The sequence below is a fragment of the Rhinoderma darwinii genome, unplaced genomic scaffold (assembly GCF_050947455.1).
Source record: "Rhinoderma darwinii isolate aRhiDar2 unplaced genomic scaffold, aRhiDar2.hap1 Scaffold_3377, whole genome shotgun sequence".
In the NCBI taxonomy this organism is placed as follows: Eukaryota; Metazoa; Chordata; class Amphibia; order Anura; family Rhinodermatidae; genus Rhinoderma; species Rhinoderma darwinii.
Genome location: NW_027463422.1, coordinates 64,767 through 84,492, shown reverse-complemented (window position 1 = coordinate 84,492; position 19,726 = coordinate 64,767). Strand labels below are relative to the sequence as shown.

The window sequence follows — 19,726 nt, the reverse complement described above, 5'->3', positions numbered from 1 at the left end:
CCCTTTAAGTTGGGCTCCGTTCACATGTAGTTTTTTAGGCACGTCAGAGGAATACTCCAACGTAGCATCCCGTGCGCCCAGCGTATGCCAAGGGAGTGTTCTTTGGGCATACGCTGGGCTGGTACGTGTCCGCATATATTTTTTGGCTGTATAGAATAGCGTGGTCTGCAGTGGGGCGCAGTAAATAAACGTATACCTCGCGGTATACAACTTTCTTTACAACGGGCGACGTAGCCCATAATGTATGGATTGTAGTTACTTGCTGATCTTATTGTTGTCGGTTTCTTTTAGGTCTTGTTTTGGGCTTGAAGTGATTGCAGAATGTCTCAGATCCAGCACTTGGTTACGTTACAGAGTCCAAATCTAAAGGCCGTATCATATCCCGGAACACGCAGGTCTATATCTGCAATGGCACCAGGTGTGTGTATGTCTTCAGCACGGAGAAGAAGCAAGTGACGGGGAGATGCTTTATATTCTGTTTATATTCAGAACTATTGGAGCTTGGAGGGTGTTCACACCACGGCAACCATCTTTATACTAAAAGAGGCGCCAACTTTCACTAAAATCTCATCCTTTTATGTATACAGCTCCTATGTAGACTTATGTGTCCTCATGGTTATAGACTACAAATCCTGTGTAGTCTGATGTTACGGTCGTGTGTAGGGCAGCCAACACATGAACGATCCCACTAGCAGCGTAACCCTAAACTGGCCAATCAGGTAGTCCGTGCCTATCTGGTGCCTGCGTAAAGGGGCATTGGATTGGCCAAATTCGGCTGATCAGACCTTACATACGTAATTTGGCGGACCACGGCGATTTTTTCCAACCTGGTGGATCACATCTCTGGAGGACAGACGTCTACCATCGGCCACCACGAGCGTTCCTTTCTGTTATTTTTGCAAATAAAAATCACCCATTTCTGCAGACTTTAACCTCGTGTTTATGACCATCTTTACTCCACTCCCTGCTTCATCCTACTGTAGGATCAGACTGCACACAGGAGTTGTTTGTAATCTGTAGGTCTGCATAGGAGCTGTATACACAAAACGGTGGAAGATTTTGAATCAAGACTATTTTTGCAAAGTTGTTTCAAGATGGATATACGCTGTCAAAGATGTGCCCGCTCCTGCAACCAATTTTTATTTGCTCTAATGCATCCTACTATTTTGTGTCTACAGCTCCTATGCAGACCTATGTGTCGCCATGACTACAGAGTACGAACAAGCCCTATGTATAGTCTGATTCTGCAGTCATGTGTTACTCCACTCCCTCGGTCGCTGCTACTTCTCAACCTACAGTAGAAGAGGCGGCAGAATCAGACTACACAGGGTGTATTTCTACTCTGTAACCATGGAGACACATAGGAATACATAGGAGCTGTATACACAAAGTGGTGGACTTTATTGAAAACCTAATATGTTGATGTTTTCCAGGCTGTCTATCTATTTCCCTCCAACGTTTGGCACATAGAATTTCCTACAAGTTCACGCCAGCTCTATGTCCTTTGTGCCCAGAATGGATTATACCTTCTAGAGTGGGATGAACAAGGAAGGTGAGACAGATCATTGAGTGTTCAATTCCACTACAGCGCCACCACAGGAGAAATGAAGCATTACATGATTCCCATCTAAATCAATGTGCTCTCTGTGATGGCTTGCCGGGTCCTCTGATGCTCTTTCTAGCAATTTTCTGCTCAGGGAAATAGATCAGGACTCCCCTCTATTAAGTCAGAAGTTCAGAACAGAGTCTGTGAGAATAGGCGATCAGAGGCTGAGAAGTCCTTGTACGCTGGTTTCAGACGGCCATGATTCAGCTACAATACCGGGACCTCCTACGTCTCTACCATTTATCTGAATGACCTTGTATTTGTTGTCTTTGGGATGCACAACTTGTAACGTTCCAGTCACTATTGAACACAATTTGTTTTGTTATTTGTTTCTATTCAGGTTGTTGATGGAACCCAGTTCTGCCATCAATAAAGGAGACGTGACCGTGGACCAGATAGGCCCCACTTTTGGTCGTGTGCTGGATCCGTCTATCTGCTCTTTCATGGTGGCCCATGAGGTTCTTGTTGTTGTATTAGCTCTGCAGGACAAATGGAAGATCTCAGTGTTTCAACTGGAATCCCTAAAACATGAAGAGCCGTCCACAGCCCCATCCAGAGAAGTGACGTTTTCTCATAAATATGGGCTGGACCGCTGTGACCTGCAGCCCGTCCTGTGCTGTGTTTCTCTGTGGAAAGAAGAAGCAATGAGCGCTGATTCTCCACGTCACTCAGCGCTGCAGGCTGCCTTATTCACTAGACTCTTTGGGGTTGATCTTGCAATATTGGAATCTCCCATGATCCTCTGTGGGTTCCCTGATGGTCAGGTAGTGAGCTTTCCAGTAGAGAGTGCTGGGGTGCGTCACTCTGCAAATCACAACCCAACCCACGGCTCAATGAAGCTTCTTTACCACTTGGAGCAGCCTGTCGTTTCTATAAGGATGCGATCATGTGACCTCAATACTGAGCAGCCCCCGGCCGAAAATACAGCGTGTGACTGTTTACTGGTTGTTGGCCAGAAGGGTCTGATCGTGTCGGTGACAAGTGGTGATAATCCAGATGCCGTGTCCTGTGCATATAAAGATGACAGATTACCCTCCTCAGTGATCTGCACTTTCTACTCCACGTCCAGCGATCTCATCTATGTGACCCCATCACACCGGGGTAAAGAAACCGCAAGCAACAATACCGCCTGCTCCACAGTGTCCTCCCTCCGTCACAATATACCCATGATCGTGGCCTTGTCACAGGTGTCCTCATTACATGGTAAGTTACTAAAAATTGTTCTACTTGTAGATTATGTACATATATTATATGTATATGTGTTGTGGAGGAGAATTGCTATGAGGTCACCGGGAGATTTCCCAACTTCAGAGGGGTTTACATTGGGTGACCCCTTCTGTGCTGGATTGTCCGGTCATAACACACTTACATGTAGTGGAACTGAATGACGTGTCAGGTTTTAGGAGTCTCCTTTTATGCAGATTTCCCTGAGAAATAACGCACCTCAATATGTCAATGACGAGACGTGAGATAACTGACGTGTCGTGTACCCGGATCCCCCCATTACAGGCTTCTCTTCCATTGCTTCTTCTCATCAGATGCCACTGCATAGAAAATACTCCCTCTCCTGGGACTGCAACTCATCCACATTCAAGTGAATACTGCAATACCACACACAGCCCGTAGATAAAAGTGGCACTGTTTCTGGAGACACAACTCAGACCCTTTTTTCTAATTAGGAGCAACCTCTTTGGTTGTTTCAGGTGGTCCTTAAAGGGACATTCCCACCTATTCATTATATATGTCATAAATGTCTGATAGATGCGAGACCCAGCTCTGGGACCCGCATCTATCTCCAGAATGGGGGTCACCTGAACCCTGTCCCAGCTGGTGAAGCAGCGTCCCCCGTTTGTGGCATTCAGGTGGAGAATAACTGGGGTGGTGTTGGTGCTTGTGGGTGAGATGGGTGCGGGTCCCACAGTCTGGACGCCCACCCATCAGACATTTATGGCATATCTTGTATTTTATAGACTTCAATAGAATAAACCATTTGGCAGCCAGTTGTAGTTTTGTGGGGGCATTAATTCATCGAGTTCATCCAGCCCTGACATAGAGAAGCTGCAAGCAGCAAGAGCAGCTCTTCAGGATCAGACTGAAGTCCCAGAGAATCCCGATACTAGGGGGGGACAGGTTTACACCAGTCTTAATAAATTGCCCTTTTTGTGTCTGTGATGTTCACGTCATCCAGCGTTGTGTGTAGTGGGAGACTCCCAGATAATATGACGTCATGGTCTACGATGACGGTGACCAGTGCAGGTGACATCTATGAAGGTGCACGTCCACTTTCCACAGAGTCAATCTCTTTTTAAGATCATGTATTTATTTATTTTTGGTATTTTCTGTAAAGCTACTCGGCTCGTTGCCTTGTCTAAGAGGGGACGTCTTGTTCTCTGCAAGTTACATCAGAATGAAAGCAAAGATCAGCGGCATGGATTGAGCTGCGTGATCGCCGGACAGAGGATCAAAGAGATGTTGTCTGGAATTGGCTCCGTGTCAGAAAGGTGGGAAAAAGATCAAGACTTTTAATGGGAAAATAAAAGTGTTAAATGATCGGTGTATTTGTATAATATTTGCTGCAAGTTTAGGCTTCAGTGGTCACTCACTTTTCACCAAACATTGTATAAATGGATAGTACAAGTGAATATAATAATCTTGTCATATATCAGATTGGAGAATCCGGCTTCTTTCCTTTCCCATTCTCCCCTCCTAACTGTTTACTCTGAATTTACTGCTAAATACGTCCCCTCCGCTGCCCATAGAGATGGCCAAAAACAAACATTCCCTGTAAAGTGTCTCCTGGTTCTGCTGTTGGGTTCCCTCTCCCTTGTTGCTTGGGGCACTAATGAGTGGCCGTCGTCTGTCTGTCTGTCTATCGAGCCCAGGTAAGTAGAAAGCAGGTCATACACATTAGATGTACGTCGGCTTAACCCGCCGATTTCAGCAGGATCGGCCGACCATCTAATGTGCATGGCAGCGTCCCGAACCACCCCTGACGGCAGATGTCGGGGGAGAGAAGGGTCAGGCACGTTGAATTTCAACCTCCCCGATCCTTTGTGCTGGTAGCAGATCAGCCGCTTCCAGAGAAGTCTCGCAGCAGCTTTCTCCCTATTGACAAGACGTGGACACTCGGCTGCGCCATAGGAAAGCTGTCGGCCGTCCGCTATGGTAAGAGTATGGCCAGCCTAGGACTCTGGGTTTAGGGAATTTAACTTCATGTAATATTATGGTGTGGAGTTTGACTTTAATGTCAGATACAATATTAGTAGGTGCCATTCAGATTTCTAGGGTCACGAGTTCTGCCTGTCGTGGAGTTACAGCCACTATTGCTGCCGTGGATAAAACAAGTCTCCTCTTTAGTCATTTCTGTCTCTAAGCAAAACTACTAGACGGCTGCGAAGCCAAGAGAAGAAAATGGGCCGTTTATGAAGAGTCATGTCTCCCAATTGTAATACTCGGAATGGCTGCCTGAACATTTCCTCTACCCCCGCTGCCCGCTGTGCTGTCCTATATAGTGGAGACAGCACAGACGATTCACTCTCCTCTCATCCTCATGAATCATCCATAGAGAATCACTCACATTTATTCTCTCTTCTCTGGGAAGACATTTAACTAGTAAAGTACCAGAGCATGGAGAGAACCCGCTGTAACCGAGGGGAACGTAGAAATACCTATAGATTCTCCTTGTGTGGAATTGGATGGAAGTTGTCAGTCGTGACTATTCCGCCCCCTGCTGTGTGTAATGTGTACTGCTGAGAGACACCAATGAATGTGGCTGCATTGAAGAAGTTCAGAATAGTATTTTCTGAGCACACAATTCACAGTATGGACGTGGATGGCGTTTTATATCACAGCCATCTGCAATCATGCCCACGATACACAGTTCTTCTTTGTTTAGCACGGGGGCACTTCATTGTAATGTTATGTGTTTTGTATAAAGAGTGTCCACAGATGACAGAGGGCCCTGTGCAATGCAGCATGGGGGGGGGGGGGCATTTCGCCATCAAACCTGCATCTTCTTATATTTTTAAAATAAACGATTGTATAAGAAAATAAATCTCTGGAAGATGTTCAGGTCGTCTCTTGATTTCCTCTACAATGATGGGTAACATCCCTGGTGGGCTGGTGCAGTGAATGGGGTTGATGAGAAGTTCCCTAGTGGGCTAGGGGTAGTGAAGGGTTAACTCCGTGTACTGAACCCAGTGAGATTCCCTCCTCTTTCTACTCCATCTGTGGCTGTAGACGGCTCCGGTATACAGAATCTGCATTATCAGCTCTCACACAATGATAGAGGCTTTGTGATTGGCTGACTGGGATGATGCAGCGCCTGTGTAATCTGTGAGGGACCCGTAGAGAATGTGGTTTTCCAGTCCTAAGAAATTGCTGGCCTATCCTCAGGACAGCCCATCAATACCAGATCAGTTAGGGGTCCAACTCTCAGCACCCCCGACGATCAACTATCTTGAAGGGGCCGCGAATGAATGGGAGAAGGCTGCACTACTGTGAACCACCGCTACGTGTGTTGGTGATTCACAGTACAAGCGCCACTGCCCCTTCAAAACAGCTGATTGGTGGGAGTCATGCGAGAGACGATCTTCATTACCGCCCCCCACTCTGGCCAAGAGATGAGGCTCCTGAACACAGGACCCCCCTCTAATAATAGGGTGCATGAATAGGGTTTTTCTAAGCTGGACAACCCCTTGAATTGTAGATTTGCTACTCAATACATACATAGTGTAACGCTATATCCATGCGTGTTACTTTTCCCTCTATTTTTCAGGTTCTCTGCATTGAAGACTGTAGCGGATGAGAAGAGCAGGTCCTTAACAAGACTCAACCAAGTGATGTCATTGAGCCGGGAGCTGCTGTCCGGGCAGGGGACGATCTGTCCCGTCAGATGTGCCATCAGGGTGTCCTGGACCCACATTCTTCAGGAAGCCTATATGACCGTATACTGCAATTTGGAAAACCAGAGCGACTACATCTTGGAACATGGATGGACCTTATGTCTCCTCATAAGTACTGACCCAATCACCTCTTATTCTTTTCCTGGGGAGACCAAGGAATTAGCATTCCCATTACCTGGACTTGGATGTAACAGCCTGGATTTCCCTATAAGATGTGGTGCTCCTTATTTGACAGTGTAAATGGGTTTTCTGCAGACGGTGGTGACTCTTCAGAGCCCTCCGTGTCTTCCTCACACAATCATGGGGTCTGCCGACCTCTACAGGAGCACATCATTGACATATTGCAATGCCTGCGTACAATCCCCCGGGCTGCCTATTGCTCTGCAGCATCACATACTCTGCCTGAGGACGCAGTGAGAGCGATTTGGAAAACATCTCCGGAAAGTGACCAATGGGGGAAATCCTCTGCGACTGTAACCAGAGACTTCATTCTACAACGCCTTTTAAAGCTTCAGTTCGATTGTCGGCCGTGCTGTTGGATTGTTCCTTACAGAATAAACAATCAGGTGAGCGACTGCTGTGTATTATATCTGTATTACGCACATTTAGGGGGAGATTTATGAAAACCAGTGCAAAGGTAAAGGGGAGTAGTTTCCCATCGCAAACCAATCAGAATCCAACTTTCCTTTTTCAGAGGCCCTTTGGAAAATGAAAGCAGCAGCCTGATTGGTTGTCAAGGTCAACGACTCCACTTTTCCAATGCACATCTTCCCATAAATATCCCTCTTCGTCTTCCTCTGGTGCACAGGGTGGCTCAGTGGTCAGCACTTACCTTGCCGCTCTGTGGTCCTGGGTTCAAATCTGACCAAGGACAAGGTGTTTGTATGTCCCCCCTGTATTTGGGTGGGTTTGCTCCAGATATTCTGCTTTCCTCCCACATACTGATGGCTTCCTATAAAATAGTCCATTGCAGCAATTTTGAGCACATTCTGTGGATTTTATAATCTGCAGCGTGTTCATTATTCGGTGCAGATCTTTTCCTGAGCGTGTGAACAGGGTATAAAAGACTTAGTTTTATGATGAATATGTAGGATATGTTTCAGGGAGATCCCTCTGCTCTGCTGTGCTGCACTGGCTGCTGCCAGAGGTGCTGGTAAACCAGGAAGATGTACAGGAGGTGCAAGGTGTGACCCCAGATGGAAAGGAGCTTTGTATTCGGCTTCTAGAGGTCAGTCATTCTGTATACACTTTAGTGATAACTGTGAGAAGCGATCCTGTCCGCATCGGCCAATATTCCTGCAGAACCATTCCAATACCAAGTGACATTTATTACACAACGAATTGCTGCGGTTCTGAAGGCCAAAGGAGGTCCAATTTGGCCCTTGTCAAATTTGCTCAGCTCCTTACACTAGTCCATTTTTCCTGCTTCCAACATCAACTTCAAGACCTGACTGATCACTCACTGCCTAAGGCTGGATTCACAAGAGCATGTTCGGTCCGTAAAGGACGGAACGTATTTCGGCCGCAAGTCCCGGACCGAACACCCTGCAGGGAGCCGGGCTCCTAGCATCATAGTTATGTACGACGCTAGGAGTCCCTGCCTCGCCGTGGAACTACTGAAAACATGATTACAGTACGGGACAGTGTCCGGCAGCGAGGCAGGGACTCCTAGCGTCGTACATAACTATGATGCTAGGAGTCCCTGCCTCGCCGTGGAACTACTGTCCCGTATTGAAAACATGATTACAGTACGGGACAGTGTCCGGCAGCGAGGCAGGGACTCCTAGCGTCCTACATAACTATGATGCTAGGAGTCCCTGCCTCGCCGTGGAACTACTGTCCCGTATTGAAAACATGATTACAGTACGGGACAGTGTCCGGCAGCGAGGCAGGGACTCCTAGCGTCCTACATAACTATGATGCTAGGAGTCCCTGCCTCGCCGTGGAACTACTGTCCCGTATTGAAAACATGATTACAGTACGGGACAGTGTCCGGCAGCGAGGCAGGGACTCCTAGCGTCCTACATAACTATGATGCTAGGAGTCCCTGCCTCGCCGTGGAACTACTGTCCCGTATTGAAAAGATGATTACAGTACGGGACAGTGTCCGGCAGCGAGGCAGGGACTCCTAGCGTCGTACATCACTATGATGCTAGGAGTCCCTGCCTCGCCGTGGAACTAGTGTCCCGTATTGAAAACATGATTACAGTATGGGACAGTGTCCGGCAGCGAGGCAGGGACTCCTAGCGTCGTACATGACTATGATGCTAGGAGCCCGGCTCCCTGCACTGTGTTCGGTCCGGGACTTGCGGCTGAAATACGTTCCGTCCATTACGGACCGAACATGCTCGTGTGAATCCAGCCTAAAATATCCCACCCCTTGTCAGACGCCATTGTAACCAGATCATCAATGTCATTCACTTCCACTGTTAGTGGTTTTATTGTTATGGCTGAACGTTCTATGAGCCGGACAATTCAACAAATCCTCGCCACAAGTGTTGTCCTTGTGACATTCTCATCGGTAGTAAGAAAGTATTGAATAACTAATTGTCCATCCTTTAGAATGAAAACAAAGACCAGATCCAGTGTAACTTGGATTTAGTATTGAGAGATCGTCTTCCTATTTTACGGATGTTCAGCCATCACTTTTATGTTGGAAATCGTCATGGATTGTGTTCACTGCGCTGACGTTTGTGATGTAAATCACCTGATGTGTAGAAATGTTTGTGTTACCGGTTACTCCCCTATTATCACCCAAGTATCAGATCTAAAGACAGAGGATTCTTTATTTTCTACAGCCAAATCCAGGCCAGACATAGGTCCTCTTATATATGTGCTCCTTCTTCCTTTAGGTGTCTGTGGAGGAACGTTCCTCCCATGGATCCATCCCAGCTGTGGAGATGCAGATCCTGAGCTCCCACTTACATGTTGTGGCTTCTCTACATCTCGCAGTTATCAGCCGTTACAAGGTAACATTGTAATAACGCCACACATAATTATTTATACTCCAATAGGAGACAATGTGATTGTGTATGGCATTGCCACTAATATTCACTGACTGGCCACGTCATTAGAGAGACCCATCTAGTAGCGGGTTGGACCTCCTTTGGCCTTCAGAACCGCAGCAATTCCTTGTGTAATAAATGTCACTTGGTGTTGGAATCGTTCTGCAGGAATATTGGGCGATGCGGACAGGATCGCTTCTCACAGTTATCGCTAAAGTGTCCTGCCATAGGGTGAACACTGCCATGAAGGGATGGATTTGGTCGTCACAAAGCTTATGTAAGCCGTACTGTTCAAGCGTCCGCCACAGAGGACTCGGGGTGTGCCAAAGAAACGGCAATATTACTCCACCAGCCTGACCTGTTCACACCTGACAGGACGGGTTCATCCATTCATGCTGCTTTAGCCAAATTCTGAACCTCTCCTCTGCACGGAGCAACCAGAATCTGGATCATCTGACCCGGCGATGTTCTGCCACTGCTCAGTGGTACAATTTGTGCGCTCTTTTGCCCACTAGAGTCTTGTCATTGTGTTTCCCTTAGAGAGCAATGGCACCAGAACTGGTTGTCTGCTGTTATAACTCCTCCGTGCTGAGGAACCATGAGTTGTGTGTTCGGACACGTTTTTCTGTTCTTCAGAACGATTCCTGACATCCTCCTCTGACCCCTTTTGTCGACAAGTTGTTGACGTTCACCGGATCCACTGTCGCTGGATGTTTTCCTAGATCACACCATTATCTGTAAACTCTCCACACCGTTGCATGAGAAAACCGCACAAGGTCGTCCGTTGTTAAATCACTGGTCCAGGCTCGTCTAACACCGATGACCATTCTTTGTTCGAAGTCGCTCAGATCACTTGATTTTCCAATTTGAATGTGGATTCACACTGAAACTGATCGACAGAAAGCGTTCACTCCGGGGTCACGTGTCTAATTTCCATACAGGGAAGCTCCAATGGTGTAAGGATCGGTGGCTGTTCAGTGTATCTTCCTAAATGGCGATCTCTGGTGCGAGGAGCCATCACTTGTCTACATGTGCTCGCTGCACGATCCAGTTACCAGTCTCCTGTCCAATGAATGGGTGACATCCAGGGAATCCTGTTTATATCAGAGCAGACCTGACTAATCAATCCTACAGGGGGCGCTCACACTCAGTCAGTGACTTTATGCAGACGTGGTGTCTGAGATGAATGGTCAGGAACATCATGATGACAGATGCTATAGATGTAACCGGCAGCGCTGCACATGCTCAGTTCTTACATCTTACCAGAAGGAAAATGTTTCTGTGCACAATGTCTCATTCTTCTTCCACCCTCATTTTATCTCATTTTGTTTCCTAGATTTTACTGCAACAAAATAATCCGAACACCGACAGTCGTTCCCCTGATTTGAGTTTGGGGAAGATTCAGCCGCTGTTCAGTGCTCATGAGGTAAGTCATTCGCTCTTTGTTGCGGTTTTAAGGCTGTAAATTTATATCAAATTCATGACATTTAAATGAAACATATAACATAAGGCAGATCATTGAGGGTAAAAATAAAGTGTAAAGAAATGTATCTGGAATAATCAGCGTATACTCCAATGCGTGTAAAATAAACATAGACAATAGTGGGGGGGGGGGTCACCTCTTTTCATGTAAGAAACAATGTCTATATAGGTGGGGGCTCGGCATAGAGGAGTCCCCAATTACTTGTCAGATGCAGCTTTACCCAAGTACCTGATAAGTAGGTGATCAGATCTTCATGTACATCCCAGGATTCAGTGACATTACCTTCATAGCGCTGTAACATTCCGCGGCAGCCTTAGGCTACGTTCACACGTAGCGGATTTGCTGCAGATTTTACAGGATTTGCAGCTATTGACTTGCAGTGCGGATTTTGAAATTCACAACATGTCAACTTATGCTGCAGAATGGTTACGTGATTGTTGCAGATTTTCCTGATTGAGTTCAAAGGAGAAATGAATATCTGCAACAAACACCAAATGTTGGGTACAGGCAACAAAAAGTAGAGAAAAAAAACCAACAACCCCATTTCCACTTAAAAAAATCCACATGGGACGAAACATTATACCAGGAGGCCGGCTGCATGGAGACCGGCCGGGGGTGTAGGGTGTCATCAATGGCTGCATGGAGAGCGGCCGGGGGAGTAGGGTGTCGTCAATGGCTGCATGGAGACCAGCCGGGGGAGTAGGGTGTCGTCAATGGCTGCATGGAGACCGGCCGGGGAGTAGGGTGTCGTCAATGGCTGCAGCTCCAGAGGGGGGAGTAGGGTGTCGTCAATGGCTGCATGGAGACCGGCCGGGGGAGTAGGGTGTCATCAATGGCTGCAGCTCCAGAGGGGGGAGTAGGGTGTCGTCAATGGCTGCATGGAGACCGGCCGGGGGAGTAGGGTGTCGTCAATGGCTGCATGGAGACCGGCCGGGGAAGTAGGGTGTCGTCAATGGCTGCAGCGCCAGAGGGGGGAGTTTTGTCGTCATCATGGTTTTCTTTTTTATCTCTCTGCTGTTCTCCGCAGCGGTAATTCCAGGCAAAAATTTGCACCAAATGAAACACGATTTAGTGCAGACTTTCCTACGGAATTCCCTGCAAAATCTGGATCGGATTTGCTGCAGAATTTTCCTCAGCCGATCTGATTAGTGTGAACATACCCTTTAAAGGTTTTTTAAATTTTTGTTAAATTGGTCTCATCTTCGGATAAGCCATCATAATAAGATTGGTAGGCGTCGGATTCTCTATCAGCTGTATGAAGGGTCTGCAGTGCTCCGGTGAGTGCTACACCCCCTTCATTGTTTACACTGCTCTGTATTTTTAGAGGTGACTGTGCCTGGGATTACATCTGTCCCGTTTACTTGAATGTGATGGAGCTGTAGTGATCCGTAATACCAGGCACAGCCGCTAATAAAAGTACGCCGCTGTGCCTGGTAAACAATGAAGGGGAGGCGGCGCTCACCGTACTGCTGCGGCCCCTTCAAACGGCTGATCGAAATCAGGTTCCGTCCTGAGGTTAGATGAGAATTCCAGTCTACAAACATGAGCGCCGCCTGACAGTATGGAGACGTTTCTATTAAATATGACAATGTTATAAAAAGACCAGCAGCTTCTTATTGAAGAAACGCGCCCGTCCTTGTCCTCAGTGTTGTCTAGCGTTTTGACCGCTGGTATAATACACTGCATTGTGCCTCTGGCAGGGCCTAGTAGGCTACCGTACATAGTAGACCAGGGGGACATTGTTAGGCCTCCGGTGGTCATAGAATGGGTCTAAGCTGGGGTGTGTTCTTTTTCTAGGGTCTGGTTTGGAGTCTGATTAATTTGGGAGGTCTGAATAATTTAGGGGTCTTACTTTTTACCCGAGTTCTCTCATTCTGGGACATCCTATGAAGTATATGGAGCACGCACACTACATACCTCTCATAGACTATACAGGAGCACGCCCAATCCATACCTCCCATATACTATACAGGAGCATTCTCACTACATACCTCCCATAGACTATACAGAAGCACGCTCACACCATACCTCCCATAGACTATATATGAGCACGCTCACACCATACCTCCCATAGACTATACAGGAGCATGCTCACTCCATACCTGCCAAAGACTATACAGAAGCACGCTCACACCATACCTCCCATAGACTATATAGGAGCACGCTCACTCCATACCTCCCATAGACTATACAGGAGCATTCTCACTACATACCTCCCATAGACTATACAGAAGCACGCTCACACCATACCTCCCATAGACTATATAGGAGCACGCTCACACCATACCTCCCATAGACTATACAGGAGCATGCTCACTACATACCTCCCATAGACTATACAGGAGCTCGCTCACTCCATACCTCCCATAGACTACAGGAGCATTCTCACTACATACCTCCCATAGACCATACAGGAGCACGCTCACTCCTTACCTCCCATAGACTATACAGGAGCATGCTCAATCCATAACTCCCATAGACTATACAGGAGCACGCTCACTCCATACCTCCCATAGACCATACAGGAGCACGCTCACTCCATACCTCCCATAGACTATACAGGAGCACGCTCACTCCATACCTCCCATAGTCTATACAGGAGCACGCTCAATCCATACCTCCCATAGACTATACAGGAGCACGCTCACTTGTACCTCCCATAGACTATACAGGGGTACGCTCTCTCCATACCTCCCATAGACTATACAGGAGCACGCTCACTCCATACCTCCCATAGACCATACAGGAGCACACTCGATCCATACCTCCCCTAGATTATACAGGAGCACGCTCACTCCATACTTCCCATAGACTATACAGGAGCACGCTCACTTGTACCTCCCATAGACTATACAGGAGCACGCTCACTCCATACCTCCCATAGACCATACAGGAGCACGCTCACTCCATACCTCCCATAGATTATACAGGAGCACGCTCATTCAATACCTCCCATAGACTATACAGGAGCACACTCGATCCATACCTCCCATAGACCATACAGGAGCACACTCACTCCATACCTCCCATAGACTATACAGGAGCTCGCTCACTCCATACCTCCCATAGACTATAATAGAGGGTGAAGTGCAGCCAGCTATCTGGTTTTTAACTATCGGCTCTAATGTGTACAGTGGGGGATCAGACACCCCCATTTTCATGATTAGTGGTTATACCTGCAGTCAGGCTCCTCTAATCAAGCATTTGTGGTGTATACTATCAATATCCGCGATTAGTGTGTGATATGAAGCTGTATTGTGCCCCATGTTGTGCAGTATTGTGTGCTGTATATTGCGCCATATTATTGTTTAGAGGCCGCAGACAGGGCGACGCTCTGATACATTCTGCTGGTGGGTCCTTTTGGGCCCTGCCGATACTGAAACTTCCAGTGATGTCCTCATCTAGGATTCAGACACGGTTCAGCACATCAGTAGTCTTCAGCTGTTGCAAAACTACAACTCCCAGGGCATGTTTTTGATATCTGACCCCATTCTGGTAAATTTGATGATGACACGTCTCATGACATAGCTGCGACCATGTGACACCTCTCCGCTTGGCACCCATAATCCATGGTGGAGGGTGTTTCCCATGTGGCGATTACATTAGCTGTGAAAACATTGAGCGATTCTTCTCTGGGGTCATATATTACACCATTGGCCTTGGCATGAACGCAATTTTGGGTGAGAGTCCATGAACCCGTATGTAAATGCCTGTGTTGTATGTTTTATGGGTGCGATTCTACATTTTAGAAAGTCTGTGGAATTGACCACATTGATTTGGGAATTCTTTGAGGTGATAGAAACCTCCCCAGAGGGTGTAGTGTGACCCTCCTGCCTGTATTCTTGTACCATATTACATTTTATATGGCCGCTCGGGTGTAACGGTTCACTGGGATACGCTTCTTGTGATGTCATCCAGAATGTGGGCAGATTCTATTTCTCTGCACTGTGAAGAACCTGAGCGTGATGTCATGAGGGGCGTGGCCTGTAATCTGGACGTGTTCCGTTTCCACATAATGGCCAACCGGTTATGACATCAGAAAGTTTATAAATTGGGGTCACACATTGACCACGGTGTCAGTTTCTCTTGCTGGCTCTCATCATGGAGGTGTCGCATAAGAAGAGGATGTTGGTGAAGACGTTTCCCACGATGAGTACTGTAGAGAAAATGGAGGTTGGCGGACGCCGGCTTCCGGATGATGTGGAGATGGTGGACGTGGAGGACAAAGACGAAAAAATGGAGGTTGGCGGACGCCAGTTTCCGGATGATGTGGAGATGGAGGACGTGGAGGATGAGGGTGACAAAATGGAAATTGGCGGACGCCAATTTCCTGATGATGTGGAGATGGAGGACCTTTCGGGGGCTACGGTTATCATCAGGGCCTCAAACCCCCGGAAGAGAAAGCGGCCATTTTAGTACCATCTGCCACTCGGGGCCCATTTACCATCAGGGCCCCAAACACCCGGGAGAGAAAGCGGCCATCTTAATTCCATCTGTCGCTTGGGGCCCATTTACCATCAGGGCCCCAAACCCCCGGGAGAGAAAGCGGCCATCTTAATTCCATCTGTCGCTTGGGGCCCATTTACCATCAGGGTCCCGAAATTCCTGGGAGAGAAAGCGGCCATCTTAATTCCATCCTTTACTTAGGGCCCATTCACCATCTTTAGGTGAGGTAAGTGCCGTCCACTGATGATCTTCTCCCCTCACATCTCTTCTACAGCCGCCTGGGCACTCAATTTCTGATATTTATTTTGCAGTTGTCACCCCAACATCGTGGCCTTTACCACCTAAACCATCTGAAATTCCCATGAAGACTCCTCCAGTGCTGAGAAGCAGTGACGAGCAGAACAGAAGCGAGATCCGGTAAGTCTGACGTCCTCTGCTCCGTCTTCATCTTCTGCTGGTGAAGGTTTTGTGAATGTTTTTTGCTTATTGGATTTTTCTTTTCTAGGATTCGACTATGAAAAATGTGAGAAACATGAAAAACGTCCCGGTCTCTTCTGATCCAGGACTGAGCTGTGTAAAGGTGGACTGACGGCCATATCCACGTGTGAAGACGGACCCTCCCCCTCTTCATCTCACCAATCACCGCTTGTTAAGGGGCCGGAGCCACAGAAGACATCGCAGCAACTCTACCACATTCTACAATAAATATATTTGTTTTACACATTTTTGTGCTTTTATTTTTATATTGGAGAATTTATCCAGGGAACCTTTCTTCTACGGGGAACATAAGGGTGTAGAAAAGTCATAGGTGTAATAATCTGCAGAATATATCACTGTATCTGTCACGAGGTAGAGAGGACAGAGCAATGTTCTGCAGATCTAGAGAGGTCAGTGGTGTAATAATCTGCAGAATATATCACTATGTACCTGTCAGGAGGTAGAGAGGACAGAGCAATGTTCTGCAGATCTAGAGAGGTCAGTGGTGTAATAATCTGCAGAATGTATCACTATGTACCTGTCACGAGGTAGAGAGGACAGAGAAATGTGCAGATCTCTAGAGAGGTCAGTGGTGTAATAATCTGCAGAATATATCACTATGTATCTGTCAGGCGGTAGAGAGGACAGAGCAATGTTCTGCAGATCTCTAGAGAGGTCCGTGGTGTAATAATCTGCAGAATATATCACTATGTATCTGTCAGGCGGTAGAGAGGACAGAGCAATGTTCTGCAGATCTAGAGAGGTCAGTGGTGTAATAATCTGCAGAATATATCACTATGTATCTGTCAGGAGGTAGAGAGGACAGAGCAATGTTCTGCAGATCTCTATAGAGGTCAGTGGTGTAATGATCTGCAGAATATATCACTATGTATCTGTCAGGAGGTAGAGAGGACAGAGCAATGTTCTGCAGATCTAGAGACGTCAGTGGTGTAATAATCTGCAGAATGTATCACTATGTATCTGTCAGGAGGTAGAGAGGACAGAGCAATGTTCTGCAGATCTCTATAGAGGTCAGTGGTGTAATAATCTGCAGAATGTATCACTATGTATCTGTCACGAGGTAGAGAGGACAGAGCAATGTTCTGCAGATCTCTATAGAGGTCAGTGGTGTAATAATCTGCAGAATGTATCACTATGTATCTGTCACGAGGTAGAGAGGACAGAGCAATGTTCTGCAGATCTCTATAGAGGTCCGTGGTGTAATGATCTGCAGAATATATCACTATGTATCTGTCAGGAGGTAGAGAGCACAGAGCAATATTCTGCAGATCTAGAGAGGTCAGTGGTGTAATGAGCTGCAGAATATATCACTATGTATCTGTCAGGAGGTAGAGAGGACAGAGCAATGATCTGCAGATCTAGAGAGGTCAGTGGTGTAATGAGCTGCAGAATATATCACTATGTATCTTTCAGGAGGTAGAGAGCACAGAGCAATATTCTGCAGATCTAGAGAGGTCAGTGGTGTAATGATCTGCAGAATGTATCACTATGTATCTGTCACGAGGTAGAGAGGACAGAGCAATGTTCTGCAGATCTCTATAGAAGTCAGTGGTGTAATAATCTGCAGAATATATCACTATGTATCTGTCAGGAGGTAGAGAGGACAGAGCAATGTGCAGATCTCTATAGAGGTCCGAGGTGTAATAATCTGCAGAATATATCACTATGTATCTGTCAGGAGGTAGAGAGGACAGAGCAATGTTCTGCAGATCTCTAGAGAGGTCAGTGGTGTAATAATCTGCAGAATATATCACTATGTATCTATCAGGAGGTAGAGAGGACAGAGCAATGTTCTGCAGATCTCTAGAGAGGTCAGTGGTGTAATAATCTGCAGAATATATCACTATGTATCTGTCAGGAGGTAGAGAGGACAGAGCAATGTTCTGCAGATCTCTATAGAGGTCCGTGGTGTAATAATCTGCAGAATATATCACTATGTATCTGTCAGGAGGTAGAGAGGACAGAGCAATGTTCTGCAGATCTAGAGAGGTCAGTGGTGTAATAATCTGCAGAATATATCACTATGTATCTGTCAGGAGGTAGAGAGGACAGAGCAAAATTTAGAGAAAATTTATAAAAAATAGCATTTTTCAGAATTTAAATGCATCTGCTTGTGAAACAGACGGTTATTTTTTTTCTGTAACACGGAAGGTTTTACCAGAGAATCACTGCTAAATATGTATTGTCCAGATTCTGCAGTTTTTACAAATGTCCCACACGTGGCTCTAGTGTTCTCGTGGACTAAAACACAAGCCCCAGAAGCAAAGAAGCACCTAGTGCATTCTGAGGCCTCTTTTTTATTAGAATATATTTTAGGCAGCATGCCAGGTTTGAAGAGGTGTTGAGGTGCCAAAGCAGTAGAAATTTCACAAAAGTGACCCCATTTCCGAAACTACACCCTTTAAGGAATTAATTTAGGGTTGTTATTACCATTTTGACCCCACAGTTTTTACACAACACGTATTTGAATTGGGCTGTGAAATAAAAAAAATGACATTTATTCCAATAAGATGTCATTTTTGATAAAAATGTCGTATTTTCACAGGGAACAAAATACCCCATTTTGTTGCCCAATTTGTCCTGAGTGCAGCAATACCCCATTTGTGGTGATAAACTGCCGTTTGGGCCCATGGGTGGCCTCAGAAGGGAAGGAGCGCTGTGTGTTCTTTGGAGAGCAGATTTTGCTGGATTGGTTTTCGGGTGCCATGTCGTATTTGCAGAGCCCCAGAGGTATCAAAGCAATAGAAATCCACCAGAAATGACCCCATTTTGGAAACTAGACCCCTCAAGAAATTCATTTATGGTTGTTATTACCATTTTTAACGCACTGTTTTTTCACAGCACCTATTTGAATTGGGCTGTGAAATTTAAAAAATGACATTTTTTCCAATAAGATGTCATTTTTGATAAAAATGTCTTATTTTCACAGGGAACAAAATACCCCATTTTGTTGCCCAATTTGTCCTGAGTGCAGCAATACCCCATTTGTGGCGATAAACTGCCGTTTGAGCCCATGGGAGGCCTCAGAAGGGAAGGAGCGCTGTGTGTTCTGTCACGGGCACAGGGTATGTGGACCCACTAGGCCGCTCTGCCGTAGTGGAGAGGCAGCTGACCAGGTCACAGTCTAAGCGAAAGTCAATGGCAGACAGTAATGCTTGGGTACCTGCAATAGTCCGGGCGGTGGCTGTGGCTTCAGCACGGATGGAGGCTGGTGCGGCAAGTGGCGCCAGACATGGCGGGCAGTATCCGATGTAGCAGAAGACACTGGACGTGGCAGAAGACACTGGACGTGGCAAACGACAGCAGGTGCAGTAGACACGACTCCAACGCTGGTAGGCACAGGAACTAGAACAATACTTAATACAGGAACGGGTAACAGGGCACGGGTAACAACTGGAACGGGGAAACACTAAGGGACCATTTGCGAGACAGACTGTGATAGACTAACAACGCTCAGGCAAGGATCAGAAGGCCTGGGGCCTTCTTATAAACCAGGAAGTCATGGCAGTTGATGATGATGACTAGAGATGAGCGAACCGGGACAACCGAACCCGGTTTCGGTCCGAACTTCCGGAAAAGTTCGGTTCGCAGCGAATCCGAACTTCACCGGGTTCGGCCGAACCCGTTTTGACCGAACCCGGTCAAAAACATTATACAAATCGGCAGCCACTTATCTCTATCAATCACTGATAGAGAAAAGAGGCTGCTGATTAAAAATAAAATAAAAAGCATTTCATAGGTACCCGGTCGTTGTCTTGGTGACGAGTCCCTCTTCTTCCTCCAG

General features: G+C 46.7%; 1 long non-coding RNA gene and 1 pseudogene across 1 annotated transcript; both read left to right on the top strand.

Annotated features, from left to right (window-relative positions):
- The first annotated feature begins 321 nt into the window (after positions 1–321).
- The window catches only part of LOC142704766 (Fanconi anemia core complex-associated protein 100-like), a 42,778-nt pseudogene continuing 23,373 nt past the window's right edge, over positions 322–19,726 (top strand).
- On the top strand, positions 14,624–16,167 carry LOC142704767 (uncharacterized). The gene is made up of 3 exons (XR_012868173.1): positions 14,624–15,670; positions 15,756–15,861; positions 15,950–16,167. It is a non-coding gene; the product is annotated as an uncharacterized LOC142704767 (long non-coding RNA).